A 20,713-nucleotide genomic window follows, 5' to 3' on the forward strand; every position below is an offset into this window, starting at 1 on the left:
AAAGGAAGGAAGGAAGGAAGGAAGAAAAAGAAAGAAAGAAGGAAGGAAGGAAGGAAGGAAGGAAGAAAGAAAGAAAGAAAGAAAGAAAGAAAGAAAGAAAGAAAGAAAGAAAGAAAGAAAGAAAGAAAGAAAGAAAGAAAGAAAGAAAGAAAGAAAGAAAGAAAGAAAGAAAGAAAGAAAGAAAGAAAGAAAGAAAGAAAGAAAGAAAGAAAGAAAGAAAGAAAGAAAGAAAGAAAGAAAGAAAGAAAGAAAGATTAAAAGATTCTTCTCTGGTGAATATTAGATTTGTAATTTCAATTATGTGTCCCTTTCTTCTATAGATGGCTGATTATCAGAAATGAATTTGTTGCAGAGATACGATGCCAGTGGCTGTGTAACCCATCTTTCTTTTTTCCTTATCATCTTCTTCACATCACATTTCTTTTTGTTAACACAAAAAGGACATGGTAATCCCTTAATTTGGAATAAAGTCTGGGGCTGAATGGAACTGAACATTTACTGCCCGGATGCCCTTTCTGATGCCTACATGGAGTTCACAGCAGATATTTTCTCTTTGTACCTTGAGAGAGAATCTGTCACTGCCTAGAATTGAACTCACAACCTTTGGAATGAGCAGCATCACTGCCAGGCCACCACACCGCTCTAAATAAAATTAAAATATTAAAAAGGGCATTTTCTTTCTCCATGTCTCTACTCACCAAAGCTCAACAAAAAGTTACGGAACACATCTATCTGTGATAATTTTTTAGATGTAGAACATAAGGATATAAGAATGAGAACTTGTTTAAGTATAGGAGCTACAGTAACAAGATCTTCACAGCAACAGGACCTAGGTACAATGCAATCATTATGTGCTACTGGCAGGCTTGAGGCCCACTGTAAAAGATGGCCATCTTTTATAGTGGGCCTCAAGCCTGACAGCTATCTCTATTTACATATATTAGAGAAGAATCTACTGTTCCTATATTATACAGGGCGGGGCATAACCTTTTCCTAGGGGGTCACAGCAAGATCGACAGCAGTTTACAACTTCCGCGACACCTCATTTTAAAGCCCATAAAAAACTGAATTGAATGAGCTATTAAATGTTAAATTTGCTTTAAGAATGGCTGGAAAATTCGATTCGGAAGAACAAAGGATCATTGACAGAATAAAATGCATTGCCTTTCGAGAGGCTCGCGATGCTGGAGCCACGTTTATCAATCGAAAATGGATTGCAAACAAATTGAAACGTCATCCGGATTGGGTTACTGATAATTGGAACAAAACAGCCCAAGAATGTTTCACAAAATTTGGAGAAGGGCATCCTCTGCAACTGTCCCAAGAAAGCAAAGCCATCATTGCAACTGGCAGTCGCAAACAACGAAAAGGAAACCGAAAAGTGGCCCAAGAAATCCTTCAAATTCGTGGAAAACGAGTTGATCAAAGGACAATCGGCCGATATCGAGAACGAGAAGGTTTGAAGCCATTCCACGTCATTTGCAAACCATTGAAAACTCAAACACACGTTCAAGATCGGCTTTGGTTGTGCGATTGGTTGTCTGAATAGACCGAGGATGATTTTCTTCATTTGGCGCCATCTGACGAATTCTTCGTTTATGCCATTCGAAAACCGAATTTCCAGAACGATCGAATTTGGGCTAAAGACGTCGACGACATCGCCAAACATGAACGATATCGACAAATCGTTCGCAATCCGACTTGCATCGGGATTTTCGTCATTTTCACAGCCAAGAAACTGCATTGGGTTTTGAAGGATAAAGGGGAATCCTGGGATGGCAGTTATTTCCGTGAGAAAATTTTATTGGAGAATGTCATTCCATTTCTCAGTGATCCAGACAATGTCTTGGTGGTTGGTGAGGCTGTCTTTCTTCATGACAAAGCTCCTTGCATGCGTGCAAATGCGACTCAGCAATTGTTAAAGGAAAACAATGTCGAATTTTGGGGCAATGACGTCTGGCCGGGAAATTCGCCAGATCTCAATCCGGCAGAGAACATTGGGGCCATAATTAAGGATGAAGTGGAAGCTCTGATGATTCAGGAGCAAGGTCAAAATCGATATTCGGTTGAAACTTTGAGAATGAATTTGGAAACTGTGTTGAAAAATCTGGAAAATCTAACGGAACTGTTTGAAGATTTGTTGTGTTCTTATCCACCTCGTTTGAATGCTGTTCGAAGGCCTAATGGTGGTCATACTGACTATTAAATCGTGTCAATAAACTCAGTTTTTGATGGGCTTTCGAATGGTGTATGAATTATTTGTGTTGTTATTACAAGTGTTGCTGTGACCCCCTAGGAAAAGGTTATGCCCCGCCCTGTACCCATTAATCCATGCAGATTTCAACCCGAATGATGTATTTCTTACATGTAAATATAACTCAATATCAGTGGGAACAACTGTGAATCTACAATTTGAAACCCTAATTTATAAATCAACATTAAGCCTATGTGGCATAATAGGACATCTGGTTTAAATGAACCAGTTAAAGCCAAATACATACACTGAAGTACAAATGTAATCATTCAAGAACAAATTTGAGAGAGAGAAAGAGAGAGCTCCCAACTCACTTCCCACTATTAGACACCTAGATTCCTATTCATTTTTGGCTTATATCCAAAAATGACAGCTCTTACTGTCAGCTCTTTCTGGCCTCTCCCAATCTAATAAAAACATGTATGAATGTATAGTTAAAAAGGATGCAGTGCCCACTTTAAATCTTCAGATTTCTACAATAGAAATGAATCTTACATCTAGTCACCAAGAAACATAGAAGGGATTAGGTCAAATTTATTTATAGGGTAATGAAATGTTTATTCGGGTAAATAAAATATTACGATAGAATATGCTGCAGCATCAGCACATAAGATATATGTGGAATATAAATCATATATCTTCCTCTGTGCTCATAATCATATACATCAATAAATGAAGTCATTAGTTATATCTGGTCACAGGGCAGTAGGGATTTAACATCCAGTAGTTAAAAATGAATTTGAAACAATTAAAAATAATAAGTGAGAAACCTTGAAGTCTTTTTATAGAAGCAGTTCTCCATTTAAGACTGATCACTGCTCTGAGATAGATAAACAGACAGACAGGGATGGGCAGAAGGAGGGAGGGAAGGAGAGGGAGACAGAGGATGGGCAGACAGACAGACAGTGAGACAGAGAGAGACAGAGACAGAGTGGGAGGGAGGGAGAGAAAAAGGGAGAGGGAGAGAGATCCCAACTCCATTCTCACTATTCGGCACTTCTAAGCAAAGGAACAATCTTTTGTTTATTTGTTTGTCTGTTTAAAGGTGGGAACCATTAAGAAACATTTCTCTTTGCTACACAGTCATCTAGTCCTTATAGTCCCTGAAGGCCAAGCAAATTCATTCTCCATACATGCAAAATGATTAAGCAAGAACAAAATTCTTCCAGTAGGGCAAACTCCCACTGGTCTGAATACACCCTCTCACATTCCACCATCATCATGTTTCAATTTGACTGTATGTCATTCAATCATGTTCATGAAACCAGGCAGACAGGCAGGCAGACTTATCTGCTGCCCATTTGTCCCGCCAGGCTTACATGAGAAGTGGGTTCAATATCTGTGTCATTGTCAATAAAAATGCAATAGCAATAGCACTTAGACTTATATACCACTTTCACAGTGCTTTACAGCCCTGTCTAAATGGTTTACAGAGTCAGCAGATTCCTCTCAACAATCTGGCTCCTCATTTTACCGATCTTCGACGGATGAGTCAACCTTGAGTTTGTGAGAATCATACTGCTGTCTGTCAGCAGAATTCGCCTGCAATACTGCATTCTAACCACTGCACCACTATGGCTCTTCACAAGAAGTTAAAGCTAAGATGATGATATTGAACTAGGTGGATCTGCCAATTTCCTACATTTTCTAATAAATACAGAGATAAAGAGAAAGATAATTATGCAGGCGGACTTCCCGAGATCCGTTTCTGTCGGCAGAGGGTTGCAGGAGGACATCACAGGTGAAAATGGAGCTCGGGAGCCCATTTTCGCTGGCAAGCATTCAAGTCACTACAGGTGCCTCCGACAGGAGTGACATTGAGCTGGCCACACCCATCCTGGCCACACACACATACCGCCCCCGCAAGGTCAAGCACAACCTTGATGCGACCCTCAATGCAATCGAGTTTGACACCCCTGACCTAGAGGAAAATCATAATATTCCTTTTTCTTCCTATATTTAAATAATCATAATCATGAACTGTAAAGCAAGGTAGAAAATTATAATTTGAGCAATCCAAGATCAGCATACACCGATATGTGACTTACATTAGAACACTTACAATGGGTATGCTCATTACATTATTAAGTTTCCTGGATAAAGTAACAGTTCTCAAAGCTTTGTTGAAAAGTGAATTACATGGCTTCCAAGACCTGGCATTGAAAAGTAAAACTGTATTTTACCAATGTTTTTTTATGAAAAGCAGCAGCTGCCTTTTGAGTTTCTTACAGCATTTCTCAAACTAACTATTAATCAATAGTCTTATTAACACTGGTATCAGAAATACATACAAACTTCCAGTGTGTCTATCCTTTACCAGAAAATCCCAGAATGGAATCTTTGAAACGTTGACATTATTTTGTAACTGGCATATGAAGATAATGTTTAGAGAGCAGGCAGATCAAATACTTCTGGAAATGATCATTCCTCCTATTAAAGCAAATCTGCAGAGCTGAAAGCTCTAAGCACCTACTTTCTTGAATTCATTTAAAAAAAGCTATTTTTGTAACTGCTGACACTACATATCTGAAGTGTTGCCTAGTGCTTAGCAGAATATTTACATTCAGTGCACATGGGAAATCCAAGTTCAAATGTCTTCTCAACAATTATTCTGTTTTAATTAACAGGGAAAGCCATTCTCCCTCAGTTTTGCTATAAAGGATCCCTTTAAGAGGATGCTTTTTTTTCTTTCTTTTTTGGATCTTCATAAATGCAGGAACAGAAAAAGTCTTCTAGGGCACAGGTCATTCAGTCTTTTTTTAATTCAACAAGCATCCTCACATGAAAACACTGATGGGTAGCACACAAGATTAACTGCGTGTTAGAATGCATTATAAAATGAACAAATGTGTTTCTTAGGCCTTTTTTTTTTACTAGCCTTCTTTCAATCTGCTGACAGTGAAAAGAATGCAGTGACTTCCTTCAGTGCAATGAATGATAGACCGATTGACTGATTGATTGATAGATTATGTGTCATGAAATCAGTGTCAGCTTTTAGTAACTATACAGATCAGTGTTTCCCAAAATGATCACTATCAACCCTCAAGAGTTCATAGGACTATTCATTGTTGTTGTTCATTATACTATTATTATGGAAGACAAAACTTCTGGTCCCGGTGACCGACCCAGATTGGATCCTGAACAGGGGTGGGATTCTACCAGTTCAGACAGGTTCAGGCAAATAGGTAGCTCTGATGATCAGTTGGGAGAGAACCGGTTCGCTCAGACAATGAGCTGGGCCCACCCAGTCGTCCCTCCTCTATCCTGTCCTTCATGCTTTCTAGCTCATCTCAATTGCACGGCACAGCTGATTCTCCCCCCTCCCAGCTGTTTTACTTACCATTTCTGACTTGGAAGGTAAGCAGCTGAGCTTCTAAATACTCCATTTTCAGTGCTGCACATGCACGCATATGCGTGCAAAGCATACACTCACCAAACCAGTTGTTAAACCAGCAGCATGCCACCACTGATCCTGCATAATGCAATTAACTATTAAATTATTTTCTTGTAATAAATACCTTGGGGCTTGATGAGCAATGTGAAGTTTTAAGCCATTTTTGACCATTATTGACCACACAGATAATTTTTCTCAATTATAATTTGTCTCTGAACTGGTCTTTCAGGTCTTCCAATGGTGCATCTATTGCCATTGTAACCGAGTCCATCTACCTTGCTATGGGTCATCCATTTCTCTTTTTCTTCTGCCTTTCCCAGATTAGCGCCTGCTCCAAAGACCTAGGTCTTGGCATAATGAGGAAAAAAGAGGATAATTTGAGCCTGGTCATTTCTGCCTCAAATGAAAACTCTGGGTTGATTTCTTTAATGATCCATCGGTTTGTTTCCTTGTCCAACTATGATATTCTCAGGAGTCTTCACCAAAAGCAAAGTTTGAAAGTGTTAATACTCTTTCTATCTTGTTTTTCCAAGATCCAACTTTCAGTTCCATAAATGTAACAGGGAATCCCATGGTTTGTACTATTCCAATCTTTGTAGGTATAGACATAGTTCCATGGATGAGGAGCAACGGATTGAAACTAAACCCTGGCAAGACCGAGTGGCTCTGAGTTTGGGGTTCATTGGCTCAGGGAGATTTCCCACCTTTGGTCTTGGATGGGGTCGCACCCAAACAGAATATGGGGGTTCTCCTGGACTCACGACTCTTGCTCGAAGAGCAGGTAGCAGTCATGGCCAGGAGGGCCTTTGCGCAGCTGTGGGTTGTGAGCGAGTTACGCCCTTTCCTGGACCAACAATCCCTACTCACAGTCACTCAGGCCCTAGTCACTTCCTGTCTTGACTATTGTAATGTGGTCTACATGCGGCTGCCCTTGAAGGGCAACTGGAAGCTCCAGTTGGTGCAAAATGTAGTGGCCCGCCTGGTTTTGTACAGATCCCGGTTTGTACATATGTCACCTGTGCTGTGGGAGCTGCACTGACTGCTGATTTGCTTCCAGGTGCAATTCAAGGTGCTGGTTGCCACCTTTAAAGCCCTTTCATAGCTTGCGACCAGGTTATCTGAGGGACCATCTCTTGCTGATCACATCTACCCACCCCATCAGAGCAGGGAGGCAGGGAATGATGCGGGTCCCATCCCCTAGGGAGATACATCTGGGAGATTCTCCGAGGTGGCTCCCTCTCTCTAGAACATAATTCCCCCAGATATTAGAATGGCCCCCACACTAATACTCTTCTGGAAGGTGCTGAAGACCTGGTTCTGCCAATGGGCCTGGGGAAGCCAGAGTGGAATGGAGCCCATTAAATGGCTCTTGTGATCTGCTGTCGCCAGGGCGGGGGGCAGGGGGTGATTTCATTATATTATATTAATTTATTAGATTTTTTATTAGTTTTATTGTTTTAAATGAGGTTTTATATTCTGTAAGTCGCCTTGAGCGAATAGGCGGCAATATAAATTCAACAAATAAATAAATAAATGTGAATATCATTTCCGAGATCTATGGAGATTTTCAGTCATTCAGGTCATGGTTGTCCCAAAGGTGTTTTTTTCACTGGCAACTGAAGTTTCTTTGTTTTCCCTTCCAGGAAAAACAAAGAAAGTCCAGTTGCCTTTGAAAAAACACCTTTGGGACATCTTTTCCAAAGCCTTCATAGCTGTTTTATTGGCTGCTTGTTCCTTTACTGTTGATGGTTGAATCTAAATGGCAGATGTTACCCACCATTTTGATACCTTCATTGCCAATGTTAAGGGTAGTTGTCCTACCTATTGTCCTCAGTTTGCTCTTTTTGTACAATTAATTTTAGTCCCTTTTTACTGTGCTCCTTGATCAGAGGTGGGTTCCTACAGGTTCGCACCAGTTCGGTAGAACCGGTTCGTCAAATCTACCGAACCGGTTAGAAGAGGTTCCACCAGTGGACCCAGAAAGCAGGCCACACCTACAGAAGACGTTCCAAAAATTTTTGAAACCCACCACTGTACTTGATATAATAGTAGAGGTTGCAGATTTTTTGCATTTTTAGCTATTAGGTTACCATCATTAATACAGTGCAGACTATTGATGTTTCTTCCAGTAATTTTAAAACCATGCCAATCTTTTTACAATCTGGTTTCACTTCATACAAAATAAGGATACTACTGCTTAAACATTTCTAATGACTTCTGATACTTTTCCAAATATTATTTCAGACTGCTGAGGGATAGAGTAATAATATCTCATGAGCCCCCGGGAACCAACCATCCAGGTTGTAGTAAAGTTCTTTCCTCACATAGTAGTGATTTATATAACATCCACACCTTTATAGTCTTCTAATCCAAGACATAAATATATACAGCCTCTCACACATATACCTTTATGTATATTTCAATATTATTTCAGGTAGAGCAAGTTACTTTCTCTCTAGAAAAGTTGGTTAAACATAAACCTGGTATACATTTCTAGCAAAGTGAATAGCTTCAGGTTAGCACATAAAAATATGAGGGATCCTTGGTGCTCTCTGAGTTTACTTATTTTCTTGAAAATATTTCTTTTTTAAAAAAAATAGTATTTACTGAATTTTATAACATTTAAAAGACAAAACACAAATTTACACATAACAGTGTTTCCATATCTGTATTCATATCTTTCGTAGCAATACTATTTACAAAAACTTCTATCTCTATATCATTATCCTAAGTTACATCCTTATTTAAATACACTCTATATGTTATGCTTTTTACCACTTGTACCTTAAGTTTTATGTTTACTCTCAAGCCAGGAATACCATCTATTCCAGATTTGATAGTACTCGGTTTCTTCCCTCTCCTTCATTTCCATAGACAGTCTATGCATTTCTGCACATTCATAGATTTTCCTTCTTATAATTGGGTCTGGTGGAGTATCTGTTTCTTTCCAATTCTGTGATAAAAATGATTCTATTTTCTTGCAAATGTTTCATTACTCAAAGTAGGTAACAACACCAATGCAAGTTTGGGTACTACAACATCTGCAAGAAAACAACCACATTGAGAAAGCATCCTTCATTTCAACCCTGAGCTACAAATATTATCCTCTATTGGTACATAAAAAGAATATAAGCAGTACAGCACATGCCATCAAAGTATCTAAACTGTTGGGTCCAAATACAATCTGTAGTTATTTCGCGATAGATTAATATACCAGAGCTATCTAAACTATTGTTTCTGGCATATATCCAATCCCAGGAGCTGTTACTGACATGACAACATGTTGTGCTGTATTACTTTGTATTGATCCCTTCCAGTCTTCTTACGGAAGCCCAACACTGGTAAGTTATGGAGCTGTTAAAATGGTGCAATCATTAGCACTTTCACTGGCCAAATGCCTAAGTGATGAAAGGGAATTTCACCCCACAGTTTGCAAAGTTCTTCCTTCTGCAATACAGATTAACTGTTCAGGGACATGTTTCCCACCAATAGGCATAGGCTAATTTAATTAATTAACATTGGTCAAGGCAGTTTGTTACAATATTGTTAAGAGAGAGTTATTATTTGAGAGTATTTCACTTAATGAGTTCCATTCATCGCAATTAAAATCAGAAATAGATATTTTCAGTTATATCACTGGGCATTATTCCATCATCTTGTCTTTTAGGATTGTTCAGATTTAGACCGTGACTATTACTACTAAGACTTCTGTGTCAGAAGCACTGAAGTGTTTCTCTGGCAAAAGGATCTGCTGGTGCCATCATTGTTGCCTGGGGGATTGTTACCCAGTTGGGAGCTCCTTTCATCTCCCTTTAAAGTTGCCCACCAAAGTGGTACCCATTTATCTACTCATGGTTGCCTGCTTTCGAACTGCTGAGGTTGGCAGGAGCTGGGTGTCTGATGGGAACTCGTGCCACCCTGTAGTAGCAGCTGGGTCTCGAAAGCAAGCTTAGCCCAGCATCCTAACCTCGTGAGGCACCACACTCCCTCAAACCCATGACTAAAGCCAAATTAAAAACATATTCCCCCACTCTGAGGAGAACTAATTCTGCCTTTATTCACTGTGAGATATAGTGCCTAATGAGGGTAAACTGATGTGATAGACAGCACTAGTCTATAGTGAATTGGCAGCATCCCAAGATGGAGGAAGCACATTCTAGAACAGGGGTGGCAAGGTTTGGGATCCGGTCTGTGGGGAGCTTAGATCCGGCCCTTGGAGCCACTCTGGAAACAGTGAAGGAGCAGCCCATGATGTTTCTGCCAGTGAAAACAAGAGCACCTGAGCGCCGTTTTAGCTCCCAGAGGGTTGCAGGAGGCTGTTGCAGCCAGAAACAGAGCTCGGGAACCTGTTTTCATGGGCAGAGCACTGGGGCCACCACAGGCACCCCTGACACAAGTGACGACAAGCTGGCCATGGCCACCATGGCCACACCTACCCCAGCCCCCCGAGGTCAAAACACAACCCTGATGCATCCCTCAATGAAATTGAGTTTGACACCCCTGTTCTGGAAAATGGAACCTGAGAAGAAGCTGCACAGCAGGGAGCTAGATAGCAGACTGACGAAGAAAGTAAAGGCATCCACTGTCTAAAATCGCCCAGAATATATCTTTTAGGGTAATAGTAGTAAGGGTTTAGTCTGGCAAGATTCTATCTAATGTATATAAGCAAATAAAGGACTGGCTGATCTGTTGTGCTTGGACTTAGCTTGACATTTATTTGGAATGAGTTTCGTGGAGTTGGCTAGGGTTACCTGCCAATTAAATGTGCAGCAGACAGTAACTTAAGCTATTAGCACTTAGTCCTGTACCTCACATTTACAGAGGAAATGAAATGCAATGACGAAAGGAGCTGATGTCTATTTAATAGTCTTTGGATATTGCAAGCTAACAGTAAAAATACTTAGAGCTGAACTTAGCAATCAGCAGCAATATATCTATGAACCAATCTTTCAGTATCCCTCCAGACTACCTACCCCTCCCCAATTTTCATTTTATTTTATTTTATAAAAAGAAAGGAAACCATTGGACTTTACACAGACCTTGAATGAAGAGTTGGGCGCTTCCATTTACTGTACTTCAAAATAAGCAACAATAGTAAAGAACACAAATGGAAGAGACAAAACTACTTGACTGATTTTTTCCTCCCATCAAGTAGAAGTTTTTATAGTGGACATTTTCACGAATAGGTAAATTCACCTATAACAACCATTTGGTGGGAGTGCCCAAAACATGCTATGAAAATATCAAATAAACTCAATAGGTCAAAAATAGGGTTGGATTTTGGATTTATGAATTTATGAATATTCATGTGATACTGCCCAGAGTCACATTGTAAAGACGTGAAATGAAATACAGGTAGTTGTCAACTTATGACTGCAATTGGGACCAGAATTTCTATTTCTAAGCAAGATGGTTCTTAAGTGAGTCACATCCAATTTTATGACCTTTTTTGGCCAAGGTTGTTAACTGAATGTGAGTGTGCAGCAGCTGCCAAAAAAGCCAACACAATTCTAGGTTACATAAACAGAGGGATAGAATCAAGATCACGTGAAATGTTAATACCACTTTATAATGCCTTGGTAAGGCCACACTTGGAATACTGCATTCAGTTTTGGTCACCACAATATAGAAAAGATGCTGAGACTCTAGAAAGAGTGCAGCAAAGAGCAACAAAGATGATTAGGGGACTGGAGACTAAAACATATGAAGAACGGTTGCAGGAACTGGGTGTGTCTACTTTAATGAAAAGAAGGACTAGGGGAGACATGATAGCAGTGTTCCAATATCTCAGGGGTTGCCATAAAGAAGAGGGAGTCAAACTATTCTCCAAGGCACCTGAGGGTAGAACAAGAAGCAATGGGTGGAAACTCCTCAAGGAGAGAAGCAACTTAGAACTGAGGAGAAATTTCCTGACAGTTAGAACAATTAATCAGTGGAACAACTTGCCTCCAGAAGTTGTGAATTCTGCAACACTGGAAGTCTTTAAGAAGATGTTGGACAGCCATTTCTCTGAAATGGTATAGGGTTTCTTGCCTAGGTATGGGTTGGACTAGAAGACCTTCCAACTCTGCTACTGTATTGTATTGTATTGTATTGTATTGTATTGTATTGTATTGTATTGTATTGTATTGTATTGTATTGTATTGTATTGTATTGAATCACTGTACTTAAGGGAATCATGCATTCATTAAGCAAATCCAACTTTCCCCATTGACTTTGCTTGTGAGAAACTGGTTGGGAAGGTCACAAATGGTGATCACATGACCCAGATTCTGCAACCATTGTAAATAGATGTCGGTTGCCAAGTGCTTGAATTTTGATCACATGATCATGGGGATGCCACGATAATTATAATTTAATTATAAATTACTTTTTCAGTACCATTGTAACTTTGAATAGTCACTAAGCAAATGGTTATAAGTCAAGGACTACTTGTACATCATCTATCTGGACACAAATTAGTAAAGCAGCAAATGATTCCCCCCCCCCCCAAGAGGTAATTATAACCCTGGGTGGGCAACTGTGGCCCCTTATGACCTGTGGACTTCAACTCCCAGAATTCCTGAGCCAACATTATAGTTATATTACCTTTCAATGGGACAGAAAGCTTTTTCTTTCACTTTCATCACATCTGAAAACAATAACAGGAAATTGGGTCTGAATCATTTGTCCTTCTCTATTGTCCCTAATATCAAAGATTGATATTAGTGAAAAAGAAAGAAACATATCCTCAAACCTCCCTGACCTGATGCCAAAGATTAAAGGTGAGAAAAGAGCATCTAAAGGATCAAATGTAGCAATGCATTTATCTAACTGAAATGAAATATTAAAACCAAGTTAAGAATCAGAATGATTAATATACCCATTAAAAAGAAAACATATGTACTGGTGAGAAGTTCCTGGAGAAACTCAGGGCTGCAAAAAAAAGGCCAATCAACCACAACCAAATTTTATGAGAAAGAAAAATTATAAATCATAAATTTATTCTTTCTTACTGTAATTGAAAATGTCAAGAAGTTAAGCAGCATATATTTCACTACTGATATTTTTGCCTGCATTATTCCTAGGGCACTGAAAATTGTGAGTTTTATCTTAAAAAATATTTCCTTAGTTAACAGTCATTTTTCAAATTACAATTTTTCATTTGGTGATGTAAAATAATTATTTCGTACCAGAAGTTCCAGATCTACGGTATGGAATAACTTTTAGCAGTAAATGTATGGTTATCTCATGAAAAATAACAGGAATGATTATCTTAATACATTAGAAGATACTGTGGGTCCTTGGGTCTTTCTGAAGTTGGTGGTTTTCTTGCACACATTTCATTACCAAACTAGGTAACATCATCAGTGCACTGATGCATCTAATCTGGTAATGAAACATCTGTAAGAAACCCACCAAGCTCAGAGAGCACCAAAGACCCTACAATCTTAACACATTAACATCATCAAATCATTTCTCAAACAACATGGTCCATTGTGCTTGGATGGTTATAAACTTCTCTGCAGAAGGTCTCCCAGGAGGGGGAGAAGAAGTAAAAATAGGGCTGATATGCTGGCAAAAATACAGCTGAAATTTTAGAGCCTGAGGAAAAGAAAACGATTTTTGGCAAACTAAGTTGGATTTAGGCAGTTTTGGCTACTGAAGTCGGGTTCCAGAATGGAATCTTGGAAGTTTATTGAAGAGTTTCTGGATGAAGGGAAAAATTCATGTCTAACTGTTCACAAATGGAGAAGTTCCAGAGAAGACCCAAGAAGAAAATCAATGTTCTATTAGCCACAAAATATTGCCAGTCTAACTTAATTAATGCCCTTGATTGACTCTAAAGGGTAAATTTGGTAATAGCTGTATACATAAGGCGTTAAGTTAAATACACTCTTTGTAATGGTAATGAAAGTAGATTATTGGAGGCAGAGAACTAATCACTAAAAGGAGGTAGGACATAATTAATTTACTGCCTGATTGCATGTCAAAAATTTTCAAAGTCAAACACTGGGAGAGGATAGTGCAGTTTCGCTGCCACTTACTGTATATTCTATACCTTACATGGATGATGAAATTTATAAATTTTTAATTTAAAAAGCTAGCCCAACAGAAAGTCTTTGTGTGATGTGAGTTTTGTCTGACTGCAAAAACCAAACTCCCTGTGACAATTAGCATAAAATAATCCATTAAGCAAGAATTTTCTTAAAATTTGCCCAGAATTCTGCAACATAAAACACCTAAACCTCAAGCACCTCATGACAAGGTAAGCTCCAGTTCTCGCCTGAGCTCTTGCCAACCTGAGAGTTTGAAAGCATGCAAATGCAAGCAGATAAATAGGTACCACTTTGGTGGAAAGTTAACAGCAGTCCATGTGCCTCAGTATTCATTATCTAGTCATGCTGGCCACAAGACCACGGAAATGTATTTGGATAACACTGGCTCTCCTGGTTAGGAAATGTAGATGGGCACTGCCCCCTAAAGTCGGATATGACTGGACATGGGAATACATTAACTTTTCCTTATCTTCATAGTTGTGGATAGAAGTGTGATTACAGCACAAATGTGTAGTACAGGACTTTTAATAGGCAATAATAGCAGTTAGACTTATATAGCAATAGCAGTTAGACTTATATACCGCTTCATAGGGCTTTCAGCCCTCTCTAAGCGGTTTACAGAGTCAGCATATTGCCCCCCAACAATTTTACCCACCTCGGAAGGATGGAAGGCTGAGTCAACCCCGAGCCGGTGATATTTGAACAGCCGAACTGCAGAACTGCAGTCAGCTGAAGTAGCCTGCAGTGCTGCATTTAACCACTGCGCCACCTCGGCTCTATATAACACAATAACACATTTGATTTACATTATGCAAATAAAAAATACAATATAAGAGTGAGCAAATTAAGATTATGCATTTTTCATATGACACATCAGCTGGGAATCTTGGATATGGCACAAAGTGAAGCCAAAAATTTCTCCGTTGAAATAATAAAAAAATATGAATATAATTTCCCAGAAATGATACATGGGAAGAATACATATCTCTGCACTACAGGCAGAACACAAGAGTTGATTGATGCAGCATGAGTTATTAATGCTATTGCTGTTTGTCGGTTGTGAAATTCTCTGGTGGCTTAGTAATAAATCCCTGAAGTTATTTGTAAGGTCACTAGCCTAACTTTTACATGTTTAGTTTACATTGTTCTCATATTAAGCTTCCTAATTTTCCAATTTAGACTGCATGTCAAACTGCTAAGACATGACTTCCCAAGAAAGTAAACTAATCAGAGCAGAACATACTGTCGGAGATGACAATAAAGTCCAGTACTAAGGTTAAAAAAAAAATAGTACTGGCTACTAAATCTGTAAACACAACAAGCAATCTGTAAACACAGCAAGATCTTTTATTAAATAGAGTTTTCATTCAATGAATATGTTGCTAGGAGTAACATGTTAATCCTCTGCGACATTATAGGGAGTAAATTCCACTTATTTCACCATGTTTTAGTTGAATGTGCTCAAGACTGCAGGCTTACCAGAACTACAATCTAACCGAAGCCATAATGTTTAGCTCTACTGCCAGCAACACATAAGATTAGCCACTAGATTCCTATTACAGCTATATCATCCGCAGGACTTGGAAAACAAATGAATTTCCTTACTATCCTTAGAAGGAAACAATATAATTTATGAAGCCATTATATATTGAATGGTAATAACAAAATCAGAAACTTGCATGCCTGAAATGAATAGAAATGAAATATTAAACTGCCAAGTCTCAGATACACAAAGCTAAACTTGTAATAAGTCCACCCAAAAAGTGTGCAGACCTACCATTCAAACATGTGCTATTTTAACACATAGTTTTAAAAAATCCACATACAAATTAATGGAAGGTTATATATGTGGCATGGGAAATAAAGGCTTATGTTCTGTTGTGCAAATCATAGAATATAATGAAGAGGAATGATTTTTTTTGGTAAAAACCGTATCAAATCCTTTTTGTAAACAATAAATGACAAAGATACAAATTACATTTACACTTTATTTTTCAAAGCACTCAGATGTGCACTGATGGGATTGATATCTGCCCATATTCTTCATCAACCTGTCTTGATATGAAGTGTTAGAGAAGATTATCTACTCAAATTCAGTATTGAGTTATTGGTCATTTGTAGAGGTTTGAACATATAAATAAACAAAACCGTTCTGATTTGTGGGCTTTTTGGTGTTTTCTGAGTGTGATAGTTTTCTTGCAGAGATTTCATTACCCAACTCAGTAAGTTCATCCATATTAGTTCTGAACCCTAGCATAGATGATGTTACCTAGTTGGGTAATAAAACGTCTAAAAGAAAATAGCGACCAAGCTCAGAGAGCACCAAGGAGCCCATAATTCAACAAATATTCTCTTCAATTGGTACTTTTATTATTTCTAAAATACATATGCTGTATGAATGTTAAAAGGTCACATTGTCTTAAGTTCCCTGTATCAAAGTCATGATATGAGCCGTGGTGGGGCAGTGGTTAAAGTGCAGTACTGCAGGCTACTTCTGCTGTCTGCCGGCTGCCTGCAATTTGGCAGTTCAAATCTCACCAGGCTCAAGGTTGACTCATCCTTCCATCCTTCCGAGGTTGGTAAAATGAGAACCCAGTTTGTTGGGGGCAATATGCTGACTCTGTAAACCACTTAGAGAGGACTGTAAAGCACTGTGAAGTGATATATAAATCTAAGTGCTATTGCTATCGCGTCAGAGAAAGGAGTGCTTATTCTCATGCAGATGAAGTTGGACCTTGGACCTTCAGCTATTTAAAACATTTTCAGCCTTTTCTCTCTCTTGGTCAAGATGCAGGGACAGTTTGCCAGCCATTTGGCAATCAGGAAAGGGGATGAAAGACGTTGGCTACTTACAAATTCCAAGGTAAGAAGTGATAGCCAAAGACATTTTGAAAGCCAATGATCTCAAGGTTCTAGGCAGCAATAGGAAAACACAGGATAACATTTTAAAATGGGAAATGTAATAATTGAAAATACTGTAGTAGCAAGTTTCCTAATGGTGAACATATGTAAGAACAGGGGTCACATTTTATTCACATTTTTTTCACTGGAAGCAGTTAATAATTCATCATTATGAACAAAGCCTTCAGCAGTTTCAGCTGCTGGCTTACAAAATGAGCTGCCTACATTGGGACATAATAGAATTGGCAAAGGAGATAAGTAAATATGGAGCGGGGAAAACCCATCTCAAAATACAAACACAAATGAGAGGAAGCCCATGCCAGTAAAACTAAGGGAAGCAAAATTAAAGAGAAGCACCCTAACGTAAATTTTTACTAGTGTTAAATGACTACACAGAGGGCTGTTCTATTTTTTTATTATCCATTATAAACATAAAATGCATTTGGATTTAAGAGGCTGCCTTTCTCTAATGTACCCTGGCTGGGTCTGTATGACAAACTAAATCTAGCTAAGGATACTTTTGCATCAGTGTTTTGCACTACTTTGGGATCAAAACTAGAACTGATTGATTTAATATTATTACCATCTGTGGGTATTAAGTCCATTTATTTCTACCTTGGCTCTAGTGCTTTCCTTTGATCTTGCAGGCCTTGGGGCAGTTCAGTTTTCCCATTATTTAGTCTCCTCTTCTAGCCTTCTCTACAACATAGCTCCATTCCTCCCCCCGCCCCCCAGCTATGTATCAGCATGCTCACTATTGAGAAAAACAGCTGGATTTAAAATAACTACAATTTTGCCTTCAGAAAACAGATACCTTTAATGCAATAGAAATTATAACTAGCAGGTCGACCTGAAGTTCTCCAGCTGGATAGACGTGGGGGATGTGAGCTCTGAAGAGTTTCACATGAACCCTGTCTGACAAACTGTCTCCGAGATCCATTTTTGGATCAGAACCCCCCTGTGGGGAGGGGTGAAGAAGGGGCAGCGTCTCATCAGACCCAGAGGGAGTGCAACAGGTCCCTCGTAGGTCAGAGATTTGCCCTCTGAATTGGAGCCGGGGCGGCAGCATAGCAACATGGCTGCACAAGAGCTGGCTCTCAGCCAAAGCAGCTGAACAGGAGCATGCAGAGGCAAGATGAAAGCTTAGTAAGATCTATTAACCCACAGTTATAAATCAGAATTTCGAAAAGGCAAAGAATCTTGAGAGCATAAATAATATTGATGGACAGATTGGGATTTTGGCAAAAAGAAAGAAGGGGAAAAATGGAGGGTTTGAATCACTAGCCCCAAAGAGAGCCATTTGCTTGAAATAATTTGGACAGAAAGGAGAAAGAAGAGAAGTGACAAACCCACTTAAACACAACCCACTTAAACACAAACTCTAAATTTGGTTTTGGACTTGAAAAGATTGTGTTTTTAAAGGAGTCTAGGAGTGCGAAGATTTGCTTCGTCCGAGCGTCTTTTAACTAACATATCTTAAGCAACTCCAATTAATGAGAACTGGAATGCAACGAGAAAGATCAAGAAAAAAGCACCATCTTCTTACTGACAACTTATAACCTAATCTTGCCTGTGTGGGAAATTTCAATTAACCAACTGCCATAAATCATAACTTGGAAAAGCAGGAGGGAAGAGAAACATATCTAAATTGGCTGTATGCAAGTTTGTTCCAATTAATATATTTTGAGCAATTATAACCAACAAGAAGCGGAAAGTTGCAAGGAAAAATAATAACAAAATCAAGCAATGGGAAATACGAAGTCTTTTTTTTCTTTTTTGTCTGTAAAAGATCAAGATGGCTCCAGCTTCTCTTCTGTTTTCACAGTAGTTGAATTAATTAAATTTAAGGTGGACCAGAATTTCAAAATAAGATTGGTATAACTAACTGCAGTTTTGGAGCTGGACATTAAGGAAGAACAAAAGACCAAGATGGCTCCCATCGTCCTTCCCCACAGTAGCTGAAGTAGATAAATTTAAGGTGGACCAGAACTCTGAAATATGAATTGTATAACTAACTGTAACTTTGGGACTGGAGATTATGGAAAGGTGGGAATTTGAAGAATTACGTGAAATTATAAAAAATATGCATAAATCATTAAAAGCAAGTCTAAATAGAATTCTGAATTCAGAGAAGCGGGTATATAAGGAAGAAGGGAAGGAAGTAGGGGGGAGAGACAATGAAGAGGTAGAAACAGTGGGAAATGCAAAGCAAACAAAAAACTCCATAGGGCTTGGCAGTGGTATAGGGAAAATTGTAAAGGGGGGGTCTTCCCAACAAAAGGGAATAAAAAGCAGACAAAAGATGTTTTGGAGGTTGACAGTGGTATAAGAAAAATTGAAATGGGAGGTGACACCCCAACAAAGGGAAATATAAAATATCTTTTTGACGGAGGCTTGGGGAAAATTGAAAGAGGGTGGACATGTCAAAACAAAGAAAAGGGAGAAGGCAGGAATAGAGAAGTGGAACAAAAGACTTATTAGGAAAAATCAGACAACTAGAAATTGTTATATGGGAAAATATAAAGCTAAGATAAGGGGTTTATTCCTAATATGACAATAAAATGGAGTTACCAACTGACTGAATATGATAATGGAAAGATAATTAAATAAGGGTTAAAATATATGGAATATGGACAAATATGAAACTGATATGGGGAGATTGTAAAACAGAGGTTTGCAATTCACTTTTATACATAATTAAACTGAGTTGCTAATTGATTGAATATGACAATAGGACAATTAAGCATGGGTTAAAATATATGAAACATGGACATACGTTTAAGATGATGAACAAAGTGAGATGTGTACCATGTGTTATTCTATATAGTAGATTAAGGGAATTGTAATGAACATACAAACATAATGACCAGTAAGGATTGCCATTTATAGACAATTAAGGGTAATCTAAACCAAGATATGGAAAAATGGAGAGGGAACATGAAGTATGCTTACAAGGGGAAACTATTGAGATTTAAAGACAGAATTACAAAGTGGGGGTGTGTAAGGATGTATAATTATATAAACATAACAATGAGAATAGTTGGGAATTGTAACCAGGGCTACATCTCAGTCAAAATTAGGCCGGGGGGGGGGGGGGGGGCATTAAAAGTATAATGACTATATATGTATACTTTTTGTTCTCTTTTTTTTTAAAGGAGGAAGATATATGTTAAAATTAAATGTTTACACTGAAAAGGAATTATAAATACCATCAACATAAAATGGAGCTCGCTCAGAAGCTGAAATACACCAATTAAATGAGATGAAGAGTGGTGTGAAGTAGAGGCGAGAGGTAAGGGAAGAAGAGAGGGATAGAAAAGAGGGCGGGGGGGGAGAAGCAGAGAAAGGAGGAATGGAAAGGGGACAAAAGAGGGGAGAGGAAGGGGAAGAAGAGAAGGGTGACAGAGGGAAGAAAGGAGGTAGGGAGGGGGAGGACAGAGGGAGAAGAATATTATAACTAGCAGAAAGAAAGCCTTTTTAAATTGCAGAATTCTTGTTTATATTTTTATAGGGGGCTGTCAGATTTTCACCCTATGGTCTATAGTGAGATCACTTAATCCAAGAAACAAGAATTTGGGATCAGAAGGAAGAGTAAGATTACAATGCAAACATTCCAGCAAGTACACAGAGCCGTGGTGGTTCAGTGGTTAGAATGCAGTACTGCAGGCTACTTCTGCTGTCTGCCGGCTACCTGCAATTTGGCAGTTCAAATCTCACCAGGTTCAAGGTTGAGTCAAGGTTGACTCAGCCGTCCATCCATCCGAGTTTGGTAAAATGAGGACCCAGATTGTTGGGGGCAATAGACTGACTCTGTAAACCGCCTAGAAAGAGCCGCGAAGCACTGTAAAGTGGTATAAGTCTATATAAAAGAGTGCTATTGCTACTCTTTTTCCAAACAGACATCCATAATTTATAATGCCAGAATTCTTGTCCATTTAATATCACAGAAGAGAACAGGGTTGCCTGTTTTGTGAATAGGCCCATCTTTGTCTGTTCATTGTTTTGGTAACTGCTATTTTTATCTTAGCTAAAAGGATGAGTTTGCATAATCACAACATAGAATCACAGATGGTAGGATGACGTTTTGGAAAGCTCATCCATTTAGAAAAAAAATTCACAAGCATA

At 38.7% G+C, this 20,713-nt stretch overlaps 1 protein-coding gene across 26 annotated transcripts in view; it reads right to left on the minus strand.

Annotated features, from left to right (window-relative positions):
• MAGI1 (membrane associated guanylate kinase, WW and PDZ domain containing 1) overlaps window positions 1-20,713 on the minus strand; it is a 525,907-nt gene that overhangs the window by 271,631 nt on the left and 233,563 nt on the right. The window lies entirely within an intron of this gene.

This window comes from Thamnophis sirtalis, unplaced genomic scaffold (assembly GCF_051295495.1).
Source record: "Thamnophis sirtalis isolate CommonGarterSnake01/CBP01778 unplaced genomic scaffold, rThaSir2_p1.2 scaffold_3, whole genome shotgun sequence".
Classification (NCBI taxonomy): Eukaryota; Metazoa; Chordata; class Lepidosauria; order Squamata; family Natricidae; genus Thamnophis; species Thamnophis sirtalis.